Raw genomic sequence first — 15046 nt, 5'->3', positions numbered from 1 at the left:
TACACATTCCATTTAGTCCAGAGCTCTATCCATTTTCGGGGACAGCCATGGGCTACATACACTGTTTTCTCCCGTGCCATACACTAATCCAAGTCCTCTCTCCCCAGAGTCGAGCTATATTTCGCTTGGCTACCATCTGTCCAAGCGTCACCCAGGTTTTGCCCTTTGTGTTCAAATCCGTGGGCTCCCAAATGTTCAGGAGACATCTTTTGGCCTCAAGTCGAATTTCAACCCCCCATACCGTGCTCATACACTCATGCACTTTTTTCCAGTAGTTTTGGATTAGTGGACACTCCCAGAGTATGTGTAGAAATGTCCCCTGTAGGCCACACTGCCTCTTACACATCCCATCTTCACTCCTGCCCATTACTACCAGTCTTCGTCCAGCGAGGTACACCCGGTGTAAAATCTTTAATTGGAGCAAACTTAGTTTCGCTGAGATGGCAACTTCCTTAGGGGAAGAAAGTGCTTCCTGCCATTCCTCGTCGTCTATTTCTAGACCTTCCCTCCCCCATTTCTCCCTCAGTGCCAGTAAAGGATCTGGAGTGTGATGTATAAGCTTTTTATATGTAAGGGATATACCTCTCTCTGGCAGGTATCTGTCAAGTAGTCTATGCTCAAGAGGGGAGGACTCTGGAAGCGATGACCCAGCTGGGATGTTGGCCTGAAGGGAGTGTCTGACTTGTGCGTATCTAAAGTATTCCGAGTCAACCAGCTTGTGTGTCTGCTGTAGTGAAGAGAAGGACACCATTCCATGCGGTCCCCAGAGGTCTCCTATGCAGGAGATACCTATGAGGTCCCACTTGTCGAACCCCTTAGTCCGTCCCAATGTACCCAGACGCTCGGAGTCCCAGAGTGTCGTTGCGAGCGTGAGTCTATTGGCCCTTCCCAAGCTACGGTTGACCACATGCCAAAGTTGAACAGAGTGTCTGGTAGGTCCTGTGAGAGGAAATTTGGTTGGTTTAGAGTAAAACGCCCTTGTAAAATCCCCACCCAGGAGAATCCACCTATCAATACAATAGGCGGGGTCGTCACCACTGCGGTATGTACATTGGTTTATAGCGGAGAGATGCGCTGCCCAGTAGTACTTTCTAATGTCATGGAGGGCAATACCCCCATCATACCAACCAAGAGTTAGTTTATGGAGCGATATGCGTGGTTTCCCGTCCCATAGTAGGTCCCTTTGTGTAGCTTCAAAGTCTTTAAAAAATGCAGGTGGGACCAAGTCTGGGTAGTTCTGGAGGGCATAGAGGAAACGTGGCAGCGCCATCATTTTAAAAAGTGCTGCCCGTCCTAGGAGGGACAACTGGAGTGTTTTCCAGGTGTTGGTATCACGTCTGAACCTCTGCAAGGGTGGGAGGAGGTTCCGCTCATAGCGGGTCTTGGTATCAGTAGTAATAAAGATACCAAGGTATTTAAATCCTTCTGTGACTATCTGAATGGGGCAGTCCTTTGGCATGGAAGGGGGACTCCCATGTAGGACATATAACAATGATTTGCTCCAGTTACAATATGATTTTTTGCTACTACCCCATTACGTGCCATAGGTTTCATTACATCTAACAGCCGTTACACACTATGTGTAGATGCTGGGTGGTTTCACTTTAAGGTTGCCCGCACTGGTGGACTTCTCCAGAGTTGCATGCAGCGTATACTCATTTGGTAGCAACAAGTCTGGAGTTGGGGCATCTAATGTTGACATATCTAAGATAGTTTGCAGTGATCCATTGTATGGCTGCACTATCCTAAGCGCAAGTGGGAAGTGATAAGGAGTGGTGCTCCTTGTTCGACAATGGTTATTGGTCCCTGGTCCTACCTGGTATTTACAGGCTCTTTCTTGCCCTCGACCATTGTGCAACTACCTCTGGTTTTCCAATCCCCTCCAGCTTGGGTGTTTCAGCCCCTGCTCAGGGTCACGAAACTAGGACAGCAATTTACTAGGGCACATTGCCAGCATCATACATTCCTATACACAGATTCTAAGGCTACATAACACACGCTTTCCCCATTACAGAACCATACAAAAGGAACACACATGCGGAACACCTATCATAGAAAGAAGGAAAACAAATCTAAAGCTACCACAACCTAAACTTATAAAACATATTGTAATCTATAAACTTGGCAGAAAGTTCCCTATCTCCACTACTAGCCTAACTCCACCATCTCCCAAACCTACTCCAATTGGACATAGGAACAGAAAGCACCGTCATCCATAAGCAAAAATGTAAAGACGTTGCCAGGAACAGGGGAAACAGTACCAAATTACTCCTGCCATCTATACACAGATATCTTACTCATATTCCACACATTAGCCCCTTCAACCTAAACTGCTCGTTCTTCTTGACTGAGACAGGACTAGACAGTTTAGATTGTGATTTAATATAACTCCTACGATGTTTGCTTCATTCATAATCATACACTCCAGGCAGATTCACAGATGGGTTCCCTCTCTTTCCATCCAAATAAACTAGTTCTCTTATTATATTCTTCAACTCTATGTATTACCCCCAAAAATGATCTTCCTGTGTAGGTTCCTTGCAATTCTCCTTCAACCACCATGGTGCTAGACGAGTCCTTTTTTCCATCCACTCTACAATACAAATGGTGAAACCCATCATGGAATTAAGCGCGGCCATTTAAGCAATGTAGATTGGAATGCTCTGTTCTGATTTATTTCACCACGTGCTGCAAGTTGGACAGCTTCCTTAACGACACAGTGAAATGCTCAACTTGCCCATTGGATTAAGGTGGTAAGAAGTAATCCTTTTATGCTCCACACCACACCTGACAAGATAATTTGAAACCCTAATGCAGGTCAACCTGTGGTCTATTATCAGTAACCAAGTACTCAGTAACACCCTCTTTACAAAAGGCATCCTATGAAAATTGATTACAGCACTCAAAGTCACACTTTCATCAACATTTAACTCTGGACATTAATCATAATAATTTACAACCACAATAGCCTAAACCTTCCTCCTTGTCAGAGCCTGGAAGGGTCCATTCAGATCAATCCCAAATTTCCACCAAGGCCCTTCAGAAAGATCCACAGGCAAGGACTGAACCACACAAAATGTTGCCAAAATATCACTTCAACCACATAATTGGCCTCGCCTCAGCCAACGATCCACTACTTTATCCACCATTTGCCACAGAATATGTGACGATTAATACCACGACCCCTGAAGGGAGGGAATTAAATGTGGCCTGCTAAAAGCCCGCTCGTTGGTGAAACATATCATAGAACTTAATGTCCTACTGGAATCAAATTAATGGGAGATCCTTTTCATTACTGAAACCTGGATTCCCCCCGACTCGGAGGTGGATATAGAAATAACTTGCTAATCCATCAACTGAGTGCTGAGAAGATAGGATGGGGGAGTGGCTGTTATCTTTTGTTAAAAAGGGAGTTAAACACCATGCAAATGGATAAAATCCAGGAGGTGGAACTCGTGGGTTTCACCCTCAAAACAAAGGTGGGACTGGTGGCTATGGGCCTCATTTAGCCCTTGATGGGCACACGGCTGGCCCACCAGGCCAGCAGAGGTTATGGTTCTCTCTCCCGCCCGCCCCCTTGCCCCCAGAGAAGGGCCCCTTCCCATATTTAGAGATTCTCTCATGCCTGGCAGGGATCTCTAAGTCTACAGAGGAGATACCACACAGGTGGCTACACTGTAGACTGAGGAATATGTTGAGAGGCTGCCATGTTGTTTTGGGGCAGCTCAGAACCTCTGTTTCTTAATCAAACACAAACTTACAAGTGTAAAGTTGTTATTGAAGAACAATGAATCATCCTGATGTGCAGTGATCTCTTTCCTTGTGTGCTGGGTTACTAATTTATCTACCTGTCCAAGGTTGCCTTGCATTCCAGTGACAGACAGTCCGCAAGATCATGGGATTGTGCCAACACAGCTAGCTGAGAGTCTGGCAATGCTAACTCTGCAGTCGCCCCACCTCTAATTGGATGGAGGAGAAAAGCAAGTTTGGTTGGGGAGGTAAACTGCCAATTTATGGTAGCTGACTCGCTCTGCCAATCTATAAATGACCACCCCTAAGTCTGCTTCACAGTGTTAAGGGGAACAGAAGTGAGAACGGGCAATGGTGAACAGAAGAGAATGAGAGGGAATATAATGTTATGTTGGTTACTTGTATAGCGCACTTGCCACCTCAAACGTTTGAGGGGTCAGAAGAGGGAAGCATGTGACTTTAAAGGTGGGGGGGTACCAGGAAAGTGGGAAAGATAAAATGATTGCCTGAGACAGAGGAGATGGTACAACTTCACTAATTCATTGCTGTCTAGGATGCGTGAGATGGCACTACTGCTCAGGGGAAGGGACAGCACCACGTGAATGCAGTGCTGAGGAAGGCACAGGGAAGGCTCTCTATGCCATGAAGATGAATGAACACTGTGTAATGCCCTGTCTTCTCTAATTAACGTGCTTCAGAGGTCATTTTCTATTCAGTTATATTCTTTTATTCCTTTCAGGGGATTGGCTGAGTGATTATCAGGTTTGTAGAATGCACCAAATAAATGATAAATTAAATAAGTAAATAGTATAAGGACTGGGAGAACTCACACAATCATTTAATACAGAACCATAAAGAACACTAATGTTGTCTCAGGTCAATGGGGACTAATGTCTCAGTATATGGCATGCAACCTGCTTAATGCAGTCATTTCAAGCCATGTTGGCTACTAGTAACGCACACACAACAGACTGAAACCTCTATAGACAATGATCTCAAGAGGGGATGCGAAGATCAAGGGATGAGGGTGTACAAGAAAGCAGTAGGTCACAAGGAGCAGATTCACTGCTTGGCCAGGTCTTACAAATCAGGAATAAGAGGGATCATAGTACGGCACTGAGTTAGAGATCAGTGAGAAAAGTGGGTACAAAAGGCACTAGAGAAAGAGATTCCAGGAAAAGAGTTGAGTCCATTTTTCCCATTCTGTTTGTCAATGTTTGATGGAAGCTACAGATCTTCCCTCTTCTCTACATCCCAATTGAGACTTTGATGTCCAGAGGCAGCACTTGACGATTGAGTAGGAAGGAGCAATAAGGAATAGGAAGGGCTTCAGAGAGAACAGAGACATCAGGCGTTAAGTCAGATATATTTTCTAGGGTGGTGAAGGGCAGGCCCTGGCACTCTACTAGCCAAGGGCTACTGATCGGCGTAAGCTTACAGAGTTTCAAGACTGACCCAAGACTGCCATGGCATCTGCTCAGATAGGCGTTATTGCTCTTAATCTAAGAGGACGCGGGTAGTGTTTAGGAACATTCGGGACCCATGTAAGACTTGGGGCTTATTTCAAACCAGGATTTCAGGCGCACAGTTGGTGGTGATGGAAAGCTGCTAAATGCTGAAGACTAGAGCCAAAACAGCCCCAGCTGTGTAAGTGGAGGGCAGAAAAAAGGCTTCCTGAACCAAAGTCGTACAGCTGCAGGACAAGAGGCGAAAAATTAGAGTCTGCTTCAAAAGATATATTTTGCCAATCACTGCATATCACAAGCCCCATCTTAAAGAGAACATGCCTAGCACTCCAGCCCGGCCTACTTTTCTTCCCACAGACCCCAAGTTCCAAAATATCTTTTAACTTCATGTCTGAGACCAAGATTCTCCTGAATCTGCATTTGATAGGGGTATGCCAATACCAAAGACTATAACTGGAGTATAATAGAGTGGGTGGGAAGAGGGGTGGAGGGATGGGTCTGCAGTCTATTCTGTGTGTGTGGAGTTGAAGTTAAGGAAAGTGGTTACGCCCTCTGGGGTGGTGTTTGAGTGACACGGGATGGGGTTTCGACCACCTCAGATGGCCATAACAATCTGGTATGAGGTTTATTATCCAAGTGGCACCGGATGCTACAGAATATCCATCAAATTCAGAGGTAACAGAGACTTACGGAATACTGGTTTCTTGTATAGCGTTTGTTACATGAAAGAGCTACTTCAAAGCTCTGGGGAACACAAGATGGGTGGAGGAGGTGAGAGAGAGAGGGTGTCATCAGGAAAGAGGGAAGACAAGAATCTGCTGTCATGTTGGTTTCTGGATCAGCTTCTATCACCCCATAAGTTTGCCTAAAATCAGTGAGTGGGACAGTTGAGTTGGGGGAAGGAGGCAAAGTGAGAAAGAAGGGGCGACACAGGAGAGTGGAAGAAGGGTGAGCTGCTGAGTCATTAGAACAACACTGTTTCATGTAGCTTGTGTACGAAACATTAGGATGCAATATATTTACTTTGAAATATAGCCTCGCTGTTAAGTGTTTGCTTAATTTTAAGTCTTGTAAAGGGTCAAGTAACCACAGAGCCAAATTAGACAGAAAGGCAAGCTATATTATCTCCCATGCAATGAAGAAGAAATTAAGTCTGAGCTGGGCTGAATGACTAGAACTAATCACACGGGGGTTGAGTGCTCCACTAAGCGGTAAAACATCCTTGCAATTAGTTATTATGACATGAAGCGACATTTTAACATATTTTGATCAAATATTATTTCATGCACCCTCTTTTGATATGCCCATTCGTACACACGTCACTACAAAATTATGGGTATATTTAATGAAAATGTAAAGATTATTGCAGTCTGATAATCTGTTAAAAATGCACTTTTCTTGCCACACGACATTTTTATTTTGTGGAAGTTCAATATTGCTGCCTTTAAATCCGATGTCTTTCCTCTTTAAATAGGTCTGACTGCTGACTCTCTGAAGCGGAAGTCACATTCAGTTCTCGATCACTGCTGTTGGTCGTATTGTAATGTACATGCGTGGAGAAATCGAATGGAAGGCCTTCAATTGGGTATAAACAATAAACCATCTCCTACGGGTTTAAAAAAGGCCTTCCAAAAGTATTTCTTCTCTCATAAACGTGGTTCGGAGGTCATTGTTTAGTCAGTCATATTCTTTTATTCCTCTCCGGGGATGCGCTGAGTGATTATCAGGTTTGAAGAATGCACCAAATAAATACATAAATTAAAATTTAAGTAAATAATATAATATTAAGTCTAAGCGCGATCCAGAAAAAGAGTTTTCCCAGCATATGTTCAAACTGAAAGGTGACCTGTGACCCCCTCACCCCCACCCCTCCCCCTTCAGAATGTTTACTAAATTGTCGTAGAGACTGAGGGCAAAGTACAGTAATACACCGATGAGGTGATCTCAGAGAAGGCAAAAGCCTAACCCTTTTATGGATTTTGCTTATCTCCATAGCATCAGCATAAACCCCTGATGACATCACACCATCTGCACTATGATGTCACAAGGCGCGGGGAACATGAAAACAACGTACTGGAACGGGGACGACTCCTCTGTAGCAGAAGCAAGGAAAGGACATTTTAAAATCAGCAATCACCTCAGAGACTACACGACGAACTGTCCATGGTACTGGTTAAATGAATTAAACAGGTAGATAGATTACTTGGAAAAAACAATTGCTGCTGTGATTTTCCCTTCCACCCCCACAGCCTCGAGGCACATGGTCTTTCCCAAGTGTGATGAGGAATACATTGTGACATATTCTGGTTATATAAGGGTCAGTTACTAGGGAGCCGTCGCACTGAAGACCCCGACATGCTCACGAGGCACCTCTGCTGCAGTCTTGGGACCAACAAGAGGGAGTCCATGGCTGAATTACAGGGACTCCCTCAAAGGGAGAGGAGAGGGTTAGCTGCCTGCCACAAAGAGAGAATGTGAGTTAGAGAAGCAATAACGCTCAAAACAGACTGGAACCCGATTTGATAATCCGCCTTAACCCCAATTTTCGAAATATCTTCACACGTATACCACTCTAAATCGTTCTAGGCAAACCCTCCCTTCTTACACCACTTCATGAGGCCTTCTATGCCCGAAATCTGCAAAGTCACTTATTTTTCTTCCAATCTTTTCAGTCCTTCCCCAACCTGTCCATTTCCAAAACATGCCTTATTACAAATCTGTTTTCCTTGTTCCAATGTATATTCCCCGACTCCCATACCTTATTCTCTTCAATCACCATACCTTACTCTCTTCAATCACCATACCTTACTCTCCTTACCTTCGATCACCTCAGCTTGTCACACATGCTGCCCATATCATATTTCAGTCCATTCTTCAAACCCAGTCTGCTTAATTGTATTCCCCTACATAGCGCCCATCATCCCTATCACTCGAACGGTATTTCTAGAGGATGTAGCCTAATGGCTAGAGCGGTCGATCTCAAAGCTGGGGGACCGGGTTCGAGTCTCGGCAACGACGCTCAGCATCCTGAGGTTCTGGCCAAATCACTTAATCCCCCGTGACTAATAAAAAACAAGCATTTGCAATGCAACTGGACTCGCATTTACGCGAGTTTGAGCTACTGGCATTGTAAATGACAATGCCTTTTATTTATGTTTCAAAAACCAAAACATAAATAAAAGGCATTGTCATTTACAATGCCAATAGCTTAAACTCGTGTAAATGTGAGACCTATTGGATTGCAAATGCTTGTGTTATATATTTCACACCACTCCGGATCAACTCCGATCAGTATGTTTCACTTCAATATTGATCAGTTCTGAGTTCGGCACCCGAAAAGAATGTGTTTTTCCCCTTTTAAAATGTTGCAGACATACTTTCTTCTGCAGCCTGAGTGCAAAAACAGTATTATTTGCTTCGGACATTTGCAGTTTTCCTTCAGAAGAGATAAAAAAATGTGGCCTTTTTGGCACTATACAGCTATGTCGGCTGCATGTGTTAACAAGTACAATATAAGTGAAAGCAAAGAGAATTATGTGGTAATGCGTTTTTTTATAATTTAAATAGAAACCTTTTGCTTGATTCGGAAGAACGAACTACTGCAGTTCTTGGGTGAATAGTGACTTTTGTTGCAGGTTCAATGCTAGTTAACAAGTAGACAAATTATATTCTGAACATGCGGTGTCCTTGAATCAGCCGCTAGATTTGAGGACTGGTGTGAGAATTTCCAAAATGGCTCATTATTAAACACAGCTTCATATGTTTTCTTTCCTCCGAATTCTACTACACCTAAACAGGATTCACATAAAAGGCAAGTGTTACCGCGTGCTCTTAGATGGCTGTCGGGTAGATACACCAGGGGATTGCCCTCCGGAACTCTTGAGTCTGGCTAGACTAAGCATGGAATTGTAATGCGCCCATGCAGACTTTTTAGTGGCATTCTTAAAAACTTGCCAAACATGAAACGCAAAGATGCCAAGACATGGAAGAAACAGGAAACACGACGGGCTCTTTGGGGACAAGAGACGACCGAATATGGTAGGGGCCACATTTTTATTACGTTTAAGAAAATTACTCGTATACAAAATAAAACGTTTATTTCCCGATGTGTTAAAATCTTGGCAGCTTGTTTTACCGAATTATACTTTCTGCATAGATTTAAATATGACAGATTAAAGGATATATGTTGTTTTACGTAAGTATGTTTAACATCCATCAGTGTCCCGACACAGGCCCCGGGGATGGGGGAGGGGCACCTCACAGCTGCTGCCAGTTAAACACTCCCTGGCATGTCAACGAGGCTTTATGCCCGGCAATTCGGCTCCTTCCTCACCCCTTCCTCTCTTGCTCAATATTTAACTCTCTGTCCCTGGGTTTCTTGTAAAGCCATCTCGAGGGTGCCCCTGACCTCCCCCCCCCTGCTGTGTCACTTGTGGGGTTTCCACTAAACCCCTGCACTGTCCTGATATTAAAGTCTTAGAGCATAGCGCCTACTCACTGCATGCCAATCCACAGCGCTGTTAAGAATTATTATTATTGTTATATTTTGCATTGGAGCGCTTTATATGATCACCAATTCCGTTACACAAGGACACTTTCAATTTTGGGAGGTTCAGGGAGATTAAGGGGCATATTATCAAGACAGGCGATAAAATTATCGCCGCCTTAGCGGCAGAAAACTGCCGCTAAAACGGCGATAATGGGCTTGATAATATGCTCTATGGAATTCCAATTGAAGCCTATGTTAGACGCCCTTCACATTTAACATGGGCTTCAATTGGAATTCCATAGAGCATTATCAAGCCCATTATCGCCGTTTTAGGGGCAGTTTTCTGCCGCTAAAGCCGCGATAATTTTTAACGCCGGCCTTGATAATATGCCCCTAAGTGATTTACCCAGAATCACAGGAAGTGGAGGCAAGCGGAGACTCCAACCTGGTTCCACAGCTTCAAAGTCGGCAGCTCTGGCCGTTAAACCACACCCTGTAACAAGCACCCTATTTAATGGAAAGGGGCGGACACTACTGACATAGCTCGTGCAATGGAGGTGGGAGGGGGCCACGGAAAGAAAGCCTGCAAGGGTGTTGAGATGCTGGTACCAGGAAGTAGAGATGGTGATAGGAAAAGGGGAGAAGTGGGAGCAAACGCGATGGGAGGAGGTATGGAATGAATGAGGCAGCAAGTGAGAAGAGAAGAACTGAGGCAAACTGAGTTTGGTAGAGGAGCAGGGAGAACTGCAGTGAAAGATGATAGAAAGGGAAGGATGCAATAGAGAGGGGGGAGTGATAGGGAAGAGTGAGGGGTGGAGGACGCAAGAGGAGGGGTGGAGGGGAGATATAAACGCGAGGGAGGATGAGGTGCGAGTGAATAGCGAGAATGAGGAAAATAATTGAAAGAGAGAGAGGGGGAGGTGGAGTGAGAGCCCCCAATGATGATTCACAGTGATAAAGTCAGTTCATGGGAAGGGGGTATGTATCTTGGACTGAAATCCGAGGTGAAAAGGGATTCTAACCGCTGCTCTTTCAATTGTCCGACCTGTAAATCAAGGAACAGAGGTCTTATTTCTACAGGTAAAGGTCCCAGCTTCGCCACTTCACCTGTGATCTTACGTGTGTGCTAAAGTGAAAGCGTGTCATTTCACCGCTTTCCCAAAAGGAAGGTGTCAGGAAAGTGGCAGGTCTAGGCCTTCCTTGAGAAACTTCTTACTATGGCAGATATTCCCAAAATCCGACAAAACTGTAGCCTGGAATGGCCCGTTTTGTTCTGAAGGTAAAAACATACTTTGTTACAAACCACAAACCGCTGCATTCTGGGACTTGTGGTGTGGCCGCCAATAACCCCCACATACAAAGGTGCTGCTGGCTCAAAAAGCCAAGACTGGCTCAAGGTGTCCCATCTGACACTAGGCAGTTATGAAAGGGGGTGTCATGAAGGAAAGAAAACTACCAACTAACGTTATATGTCTCAGCTGGTCATGGGGGTGACTGTCTAACAGTCTTGGGTTTTCAGTCAACAGCCCAAAGCCTCCTGGTAGTTGTAGTTTGTTTCCAATCTAAGAGAGAGTCCATGATGCTAAGTGTAGCGAAGGAGAAAACTAGGACTGGCTAAAAGTCATCCTCCTGATTGAAAATAGTAGGCAACTATAAAAACTTTTTCGCGCCCTATGTAATTCTAACCAGCACCAGGACGCACTCCAAAATTAAAAAATATAATTCTTAAATAAAAAATAAAAAAACGGAACTATCGGTTGGCCAGCACTCAGGTTGGTAAAGTGCCAGTCCCCGGGTGCCATTTACAAACCGCATTGCATTCTGGAAGTTGTAGTTTTGTTGCTTTATGGGCGCTTGAACTGAAGAAGAGGATTATTACACCTGCCCATAGCGGCTAGTGGGCTACAGGAAAATCGGAGACTGCGAACATGGCGCCCTGCTGACTTTAAACGATCTAATTAACCCAGATTACAGACGTTCAACAGGAGATCCTGGACTCATTTGTACAATATCACACTGTTGTCCTGAGCCCCAGTAACTGCACCCCCAGTTCAATCTGTGTCTGCGCATTTGCGAGGGGCGTAGAAAACACCCGCTCCGATACAAACGTTGTCACACCTCGGGTTATGTATTTGTAATAAAATAACTGCAATTGAGGTAGCTGATGTAGCAAAAAGTGACTGTTAGGACATAGTACAAAAAAAATAGTAATGCTATAAAAACATAATGAAACACCTTTTACGGTTTTATCTTTCAAAGTGTTAGGATTTGGTGGGGGAAACGTCGTTGTGAAAAATGATAAATAAAAAATAATTTGACATACAATCGGTAGTCCTCTCTTATGTAGATGAACTTGCGTAAACGCTGTTGCCATAAAATATGTGCTCAAACTCGTGTGTGTTTATTTTCAAAAACCCCATTTGGCGGGAGATAGATGGAGAAACGTGCACAAGACAAGTTAAGGGATGGCAGTTTCCAGACTGGCAATGAAGACACGCATCGGTACTTGAACAAATTCTCGAATTGTAACACCACAAATGTTATCTATAGACTCACGTGTCTATGTGGACTTCAATACGTCGGTCTCACGACAAGGAAAATAAAAATCCGGGTCCAGGAACACCTGAGCACGATTAAAGCTGGTAAACTGTCCACACGCTTAGTGCAACACTTCTGTGAAACTGGACATGACTTAAAATCCTTGAAATGGGTAGTCCTAGAGAAGGTGGTGGCTAGCAGTGACTGTATTGATCGAGTCTTAGCCACTAAGGAGGCACGCTGGATTTTTTCAGAAAAAGTGGACCAGAAGGGATTAAATGAGCGTATAGAGTGGAATAAAATCAGGCATTAATACATTATCCCTTGAAAGATCTGTCAACAAAGCACGTTGAAGTACAGTATAGGAAAGTCAGGGCGTCTCACTCTCTTGTCGCTGAACTTGCATGGCAGGTATATACACTGTGAGATAGCCATGTGAATGGGTCATCCCGTGGTCATTTCTTTATCGGGGTTGACTATACTTGTGTGGAAACACATGCTGGCAGTATTTTGACAGGTCCCTGTAGAATAGGCGCTGTTTACGATTACACGTATAATACAGGCATCCAAAAAGGCGTTAGTTTGTACTGTCATTTTGTCTTTTGTTTTCCTTCCCCCCCCTGTTATTTAAACCAGATTGGTCGCACACTGCTACACCTACCAGTCGTGTTCCCCCAATGAAAATGGTCCCTGAAGGTCAGCGTCGGCGGATACACCTATGCTCGAGTGTGAATGCAAGTATGCGTGGCGTGTGCCATCCCTGGACACGTGTTTCGAGGTAGTTGCCTCTCGTCAGCAGGGAGTAGGAAAATGTGTGGGGTTGCTGTGTAAGCTGCTAAAATCGTTATCAGGTCTAGTACCTCTCGTAGCGCGCAGGTGCGTAACCATGAGTCCGTCGACTCCACCGGCTCAAGGGAGCCTGAATATAAAGTTAAACCAGATTGGTCGCACACTGCTACACCTACCAGTCGTGTTCCCCCAATGAAAATGGTCCCTGAAGGTCAGCGTCGGCGGATACACCTATGCTCGAGTGTGAATGCAAGTATGCGTGGCGTGTGCCATCCCTGGACACGTGTTTCGAGGTAGTTGCCTCTCGTCAGCAGGGAGTAGGAAAATGTGTGGGGTTGCTGTGTAAGCTGCTAAAATCGTTATCAGGTCTAGTACCTCTCGTAGCGCGCAGGTGCGTAACCATGAGTCCGTCGACTCCACCGGCTCAAGGGAGCCTGAATATAAAGTTAAACCAGATTGGTCGCACACTGCTACACCTACCAGTCGTGTTCCCCCAATGAAAATGGTCCCTGAAGGTCAGCGTCGTCGGATACACCTATGCTCGAGTGTGAATGCAAGTATGCGTGGCGTGTGCCATCCCTGGACACGTGTTTCGAGGTAGTTGCCTCTCGTCAGCAGGGAGTAGGAAAATGTGTGGGGTTGCTGTGTAAGCTGCTAAAATCGTTATCAGGTCTAGTACCTCTCGTAGCGCGCAGGTGCGTAACCATGAGTCCGTCGACTCCACCGGCTCAAGGGAGCCTGAATTTAAAGTTAAACCAGATTGGTCGCACACTGCTACACCTACCAGTCGTGTTCCCCCAATGAAAATGGTCCCTGAAGGTCAGCGTCGGCGGATACACCTATGCTCGAGTGTGAATGCAAGTATGCGTGGCGTGTGCCATCCCTGGACACATGTTTCGAGGTAGTTGCCTCTCGTCAGCAGGGAGTAGGAAAATGTGTGGGGTTGCTGTGTAAGCTGCTAAAATCGTTATCAGGTCTAGTACCTCTCGTAGCGCGCAGGTGCGTAACCATGAGTCCGTCGACTCCACCGGCTCAAGGGAGCCTGAATATAAAGTTAAACCAGATTGGTCGCACACTGCTACACCTACCAGTCGTGTTCCCCCAATGAAAATGGTCCCTGAAGGTCAGCGTCGGCGGATACACCTATGCTCGAGTGTGAATGCAAGTATGCGTGGCGTGTGCCATCCCTGGACACGTGTTTCGAGGTAGTTGCCTCTCGTCAGCAGGGAGTAGGAAAATGTGTGGGGTTGCTGTGTAAGCTGCTAAAATCGTTATCAGGTCTAGTACCTCTCGTAGCGCGCAGGTGCGTAACCATGAGTCCGTCGACTCCACCGGCTCAAGGGAGCCTGAATATAAAGTTAAACCAGATTGGTCGCACACTGCTACACCTACCAGTCGTGTTCCCCCAATGAAAATGGTCCCTGAAGGTCAGCGTCGTCGGATACACCTATGCTCGAGTGTGAATGCAAGTATGCGTGGCGTGTGCCATCCCTGGACACGTGTTTCGAGGTAGTTGCCTCTCGTCAGCAGGGAGTAGGAAAATGTGTGGGGTTGCTGTGTAAGCTGCTAAAATCGTTATCAGGTCTAGTACCTCTCGTAGCGCGCAGGTGCGTAACCATGAGTCCGTCGACTCCACCGGCTCAAGGGAGCCTGAATTTAAAGTTAAACCAGATTGGTCGCACACTGCTACACCTACCAGTCGTGTTCCCCCAATGAAAATGGTCCCTGAAGGTCAGCGTCGGCGGATACACCTATGCTCGAGTGTGAATGCAAGTATGCGTGGCGTGTGCCATCCCTGGACACATGTTTCGAGGTAGTTGCCTCTCGTCAGCAGGGAGTAGGAAAATGTGTGGGGTTGCTGTGTAAGCTGCTAAAATCGTTATCAGGTCTAGTACCTCTCGTAGCGCGCAGGTGCGTAACCATGAGTCCGTCGACTCCACCGGCTCAAGGGAGCCTGAATATAAAGTTAAACCAGATTGGTCGCACACTGCTACACCTACCAGTCGTGTTCCCC

Source organism: Triturus cristatus, chromosome 5_1 (assembly GCF_964204655.1).
Source record: "Triturus cristatus chromosome 5_1, aTriCri1.1, whole genome shotgun sequence".
Classification (NCBI taxonomy): Eukaryota; Metazoa; Chordata; class Amphibia; order Caudata; family Salamandridae; genus Triturus; species Triturus cristatus.
The sequence above is the reverse complement of the archived record's forward strand: the minus strand, read 5'-3'. Positions refer to the sequence as shown.